Below are 6,360 nucleotides of genomic sequence, written 5' to 3'. Positions count from 1 at the left end.
TCCAGATGACCATCAATGTCCTAGGAATTGAGAATTGACATGTGACTGACAGCAGCTTTGTCCTCCCTCTGTTTAGGAGATCTCTGGTTAAAATAGACTAGGAAAGAAGCCAACTGCAAGGAAAATGCCGAAGAAGGAAACACAAAAGAATGCTGGTACTTAATATAAATTTACATCATAAAGGCCATTTCAGATGCTAGTATCTCAGAGACGTGCCTTCATTTGGGACTGACTTCAGTTTCATGTTAATTTGCTGTAGTTACAGCTATCTAAGTGGATGTGCACTGCCAAGCTTTTTTTTTTTTAATGATAATTTTTAAAGGCTATTATTGATCCATTTGGTTTGAAAGCTTGCTGCAGCTCAAGGAAGCTGGGGAAATGTCTGCTCTGCAGCACAGACAGGACATAAGTGGTTTTCTAAAACATTTTTGACCTTTTCTAGCCACAGTAGGTGTGAAGATAACAAGGGCAAATGCACACAGAGTGTTTTGTGCAATTTGGGGTCTGAAATTTCATGTTCATCTTCGGTACCAGGGTTGACTTTCGGGAAAGGACTGGTCATGCATGGGCACACGTGTGCACCTCTCTGCCCATGCACCAGGCTCTCCTTAAACTCTGCCTCTTCCTTGTTTGCCATTTCCTTCCCATGAGGAAAAAAATAAAAGAAAAAACACAGACATCCCAACGGGAAAGGCATGTTTTCTTATTTCTCTGTGGAGAAAAGTCCAAAAGCTGCTTCTTTGCATTCTTATTTGTTTTTCTTTTTCTTTTTTTTTCTGAGCTCAGGGTCTAAGAGGACACAGAGATAAATGACTTGTTGGCTGAAAGGAGTATTCAAACTTCTTCAAAGTGTGTGTGATGGGTTAGAAGGGGAGTTGGAGGGAGAAGAATTGACTCAAGAGCTCCCAGCCTTAGGTGCTAAGAGGGGATGTAATATCTGCAAAACAAAGTTATTCTGATGCTTTCTTTTCTTGGAGAGTCTTTTCCTTTGCATCTGCAACTCACCATTTCCCAGTGGTCCGCTTACTGACAGATGACAGCACCTTCCCTCAAACCAAGCAGGCTTATAATAACCATTGCAAAGAAAAACACCAGATAAAAGGCTTTCTCCAGGGTAAGGAAGTCATATCTCAGGCTAACGCTCTCAGAGGTCATGGCTTGACTTCACCAGCTGAATTTTAGGCATGTAGGTGAAGTTATTGAGCTATGGCAACCAGACTTCGGGCACCAGTGCTGAGTGCTTGCAGGTAGGTGAGACTGAGCCAGGTGCTGTCACTCCTAGAGGGACATTCAGCAGTTGAGGTATAGCTGAGTCCTCTGCCATCACGGGGGTTTGATGCTCTTGCAGGATCAGAGCCATTTATGGGACATTGAGCTCCTCATTGTGGCTCTGATTGCTGCAACCCATTTGCAACCTACTCCAGAGAAAGCTAGAACTGTTCTCCTGCTCTCTTTGCCACATTGCAGAAATGATAATTTTGACCCATCGAACAAGACATCCAATTTGCCCACCGTGGCCTGTGGCCTGGATGAGGGAAATGCAAATGGGGATGGATCCATCCTGACACTCCACTTGGCTCCCTTCTCTCTGGATAGCTCTGGATAGTTCATCCCTCAACTGGCAGAGGAGGACAATAATGGGAAAACCACCTGTATCCTTCAGGTTGGCATAACATAGCCCTGCTGTGCCCCGGAGGTGGCTCCCACAGCTCTTTTCCCACTGTCTGAGCACGAGGTCGGCACCGCAGACGGCTGCAACCCGAGCTGGGTAATTCATCGATAATCTGTGGCATAAACCTGGCCTGCAAGTCTGTCACAGGGCGGACCGCAGCACAGCGTGATAGAAGGGGTTGTCACTTAAGGCATTATAACAGTTTATGCCTAGTAATATCTTGTAAAATAAAGATAAAATCTGACATTACATCCTGAATTATCATGATACGGAACAGAGATCCTGGCTGGATGCAGCCTGATACGCACTGATGTCCATGTCATAATTAGGTCCCTTCTTGGAAGCCTCAGTAAAGAGGCCGAGCACTGCGTTAGCTTTGGAAACACGACTCTTCCCCAAAGCAACAGGATCAAGGCAGGCAGAAAAGAAGTTTCCAGTGCAGGCCAAAAATTACCTTTCAGTGCTGCTAATTCAAAACCTCTCATCAGGATTAAGTAGCAACAGCACAGGTTTTGCTAAGCTCTTTGTAGTATAAGGGAAGGAACAAAGCACAGTTTCTTACACCCTCACAAATTGTTTATTGGATCGGATTGATGCGTCTGGGAACAACCTGTTTGCATATGAGCTAAACTCTAGTCTTGCTAAACATCTTCATTAATTAACTCCATCTGGCTAGCCTGCTTTTCGATATAAAAGATATATTGCTTTGATCAGTTGCTGTTTACATATTTCTTGCAGTTTGGTAAAATACAGCAGCAAACCCACAATAAATATTGCTCAGAACAAAACAAACAAAAACTGGAGCACATTGAAGAGCTGGGCCAACACCTACAAAATATGAATCCTCATCAAGTGCCGATTCAATTTCCTTTGAGGACCAGTGAATGCCACCTCGAAAATGCCCACTGAGGGTCAATCTAAAAGGAAGCGTATGATTCAAAGAGAATTATACCAATCCAAGCATTCTGCAGATGCCTCCAAGAGATAATGTTATTGCCCTGGGCATTGTTCCCTGGAGATCACTGCAAGGATTTTACTATGGTTGAGGTGGCAGCAGACTGCGATTGTGGGAGTCTGGACCCCAAGCCCATCTCCATCACCTTCCTGGGAGACAGGAGAAAGTGGATTGGCACTGAAAACCTTTTCATTTGGGGTGTTTCTGCACACAGTCCAGTGGTGGCTGGAGTGTGGGGCGATCATGCGAGATCAGCTGCCTTCTAAAGGGTGCTGTGATAGGTATGTGTGTGTGGACAGCTGGTGCAGAAATGCATCCACTGATACTAAGCATGTTTTAACCCCATCAGAATGTCTGAACCCTCCTGCGCTCACCTTGCCTGGCCCATGATCAGGTTGCCAGGAGCCAGCAGCTCTCTTGGCCACCCCCCTACAGCAGCGGACATGCCACCATGGGTAACTGCAGAGCGGATGACCATGGAGAGGTCTTTGCCTGACATTTTATCTGTTAGCAGTGGTCCTGGTCACCTCCTGTCTCTCTGGAGGCCCTTGGTGTCCCTTCAGAGGCAGGACTGGTTGGTGATCCCCCACCATGGAGAGGTAGTTGAGATGGGCAGAGCCTGCTCCAGTCCTGTAGGTAACACCAGGGCGCAAGAGCCCCCAGAGATCTGCTATTCCTCCCTGTCCCCTCCTTGGAGGCTGCTCCTCTCCCAGGGCTTGCAGCCGGCTGGCGACGGGAGCCATCACCCAGCTGATGCGCAGGGATGCTGGGGACAGGGTTTCCATGGCGACGGTGGCACGTCTGAGATCTCACTCACTTCCTCCTCCCTGTGAGGGGACAGCTTGGTTGGCAGGAGGGGACGCGAGAGCCAGGCAGGTACCCTCGCTCTTCCGTGGCCACCTCGGCGCTGTGTTGCCCCATCAGTCTTGCTGCATGGGCCACCAGGTAGGTCTCCCTCCCCATGCAGCCCTACTCCCAAATTACCCTTTCCTGCTTACAGTCACAACTCTCTGTCTCCACCTGATTGTCCTGGGCACGTGGGAACCCTTGTGTTCTCTCTCTGCCATGCTCCTTCTCCTGCTGTTGTGCGATGCCCGTGCAAATGCAGCTCATGGAGGCTTCCTAAGCACGACAGTCAACACAGATGACTGCCAGAGGAGCTGCAGAAGACCATGCAGTGGTGTGGACATGCACAGCGCTAGTGTCACGCTGAGCATCTCTCACTTCCCCACCTGCTTCTGCCTTTCACCCCACCCCAACCTGCCACATGAACAACGCTCCTGCTATTCCCATCCGCGAAGACACCTCCTCTTTCTTCCCAGTGCTGCAAGGAGAATGCAGAAATGCATCATATGCCTAAGGTGGAAAGGTGCCCACATGGTGTGCAGGGGGACAGAGGTGAGGAATTTGTGATACTGGGACCGAGCAAGGCTTTGCCATCAGTAAAGACAGCAAAACAGCTAGTCAGCCTCTGGGCAGCTGAATAGGACGATGTTCAAGGGAGCGAGACTACTAGTCATGGGCAGAAGCAGTGACAGATAGTGTGCCAGTAGCTTGAAATTATGCGTAATTATGTGCTAGAGCTCGAGCCTGTGCCCTGACCTTGTCTAGTTTACTATAATAAATGTAACTCCCTATCTCTTTTTCTGCCAGGATAGTGGGGAACGGCCGTGGTGTTTGGATTGACCTAATGACAGATCTGGCCTCAGCTGCTGGGTTCTGTCCCTGGGTGAATCCACATGTTGTGTTCTTATTAAGATGACAGATATATTTTTTTAATAGTCATTTCTCTAGTATTTCAGAGGGACAAAGAGGGCCTAAGACTTGAAAGCATATGTAAAACCTGATATAAGGGTCTCCTACAATGAACGTGCAGAGCAAAGGAAGACCAGGATCACTGTGATCAGGAAATTTGGGAGCAGGGTGAACAGCATGGGGTGCTTTGGGGGGAGTTTTGAGGTGCACAGCTGCATTCCCATTCTGCCAAAGCCTGCTGCCTGCTGGGCAGTTTTTTGTTTAGACAAACAGTATTTTGTCATCCAGCTATCAAAGGAAGATGCAAAATATCTCTGGGTTTGCTTAATCAACAGATTTATTAATTTTGGGATGAGACATAGCCCGTACACTGCTCTTCATCTCCTTCCTTGTGGTCCTGGTGATGGAAAGGGACTATTACCAGGTGAGTCTAGGCACTGTGGGGAAAGATGCCGCTTTGGGTGCACATTTTTATGAGATTGACATGAATTTGAAACACCATTTAAAATATTTAAATGCCTCCTGTGATTTCAGATTTATTGTAAAATACTAAAACAGCCCTTTGTAACCAGAACTCTTGGGCATTAACTTCCAACGCTACTGGTACATGTGAAATTTCAGTAGAGAAGCAGTACAGGCAGTCCAGTCTGGACAGAGTGCCCTTGACCTGGGAGGCTGACGAGAGACAGTCCTTGAGAGTTATTCCAGAAAGGGCTTTGGACCATTTTTGGATGAAGACACTGTGTAACACCATACAGGTCCAGAAGGGATAGCACCCTGAGGCAAGATGAACTCTACCTCACCTTTTTCTGATATATATTTGGCTTCTTCTGCCCAGAATCTATTTTTTCCTGTTAGAGGTGGATTGCTTGTCATCACTGAAGCAGCTCTAGCCATGCCTTTGCAGGTAGCACCATGTGTACGTCGCCTGTCTCAGAGAGTTTGCAGTCCTACCATCATCCTTGATGAGTCCATCTTCCAAACCTGCTTGCCATATGAGCATTAGTTGCAAAATCCTGCACCAACACCCGACAGATTTAGCTGCAAATTGGACACAGTGGTGCCTGCTTGTTGTGTTTCCCTTTCAAGTGCTTGAACAGGTCTCGTGGCAGATGGATGGCTTCCCATCAGGGCATGACTTTCTCTTGAAGATTAAGTCCAGGGCAACGGCTTCAGTCACTGGTGGATGAGGGTCCCAAGCAAATGGCTTTTTCTTGTCCCATCCCCTCCTTAGGAAAAGGATATGATTTATCACCCTCCCCTCTTGTAGGTGGTAGGCAATGATGGCAACAGCTCCTTGGTCACAGATGGGAGCACCAGCATCAGGAGGAATAACTTCATAGCTTGTCACTTCCCTCCCAAGCTGGCTTGCCTCCTCCTCTCCCCTGAACTCCCTGTGCCTCTGCTGCCCACCTGCACCACGGAGATCACAGCTCTCCCCTCCCTCACAACCTGGCAAGGGGGTTAATTAGTTAACATTTGTGCAGCGTGTTTTGAAGTTGTAACCTGCTCTAGAAGTGCTAAGTATTAATCAATGGGTCCCAGGTCATCCTGGATAGCTAGATGAGTGAGTGAGAGGTAGCCTGTCCTCCTATTTCTATTTGCAGATGCTCTCCCTGACACCTGACATCACACTAAAAGGAGCAGACTGATCCTGCCTTTGATGCTGGTTAAATGCTGCCATTCCTGGATCTTACAGTCATTTCTAGCAGGAGGTGAATCAATGATGTGCTCTCCACCCTGCAGCAGAGGAGCAGGAGGGGGATGGCTCAAAATAAGCCCATCCTGCCTGAGATATGTGCTGTCAGCTGCAGACTGACTTATGTCTTTGAACTGCTCTCAGCAATGCAAGGCACAGACAAAGGGTAGCAGAGAGCCAGTGCCCCCCACAATCCCTGTCCTGGTTTTTTTTGGGACCCAGTGCATGAGGGTAGCATCAGTTTTATCTTCTTGCTGGCTCTCATAGGCATAAGGGCGC

The sequence above is a fragment of the Tinamus guttatus genome, unplaced genomic scaffold (assembly GCF_059628265.1).
Source record: "Tinamus guttatus ecotype Peru unplaced genomic scaffold, ASM5962826v1 Tinamus_guttatus_pri_ptg000434l, whole genome shotgun sequence".
Classification (NCBI taxonomy): domain Eukaryota; kingdom Metazoa; phylum Chordata; class Aves; order Tinamiformes; family Tinamidae; genus Tinamus; species Tinamus guttatus.
Note: the sequence above shows the minus strand (reverse complement) of the source record.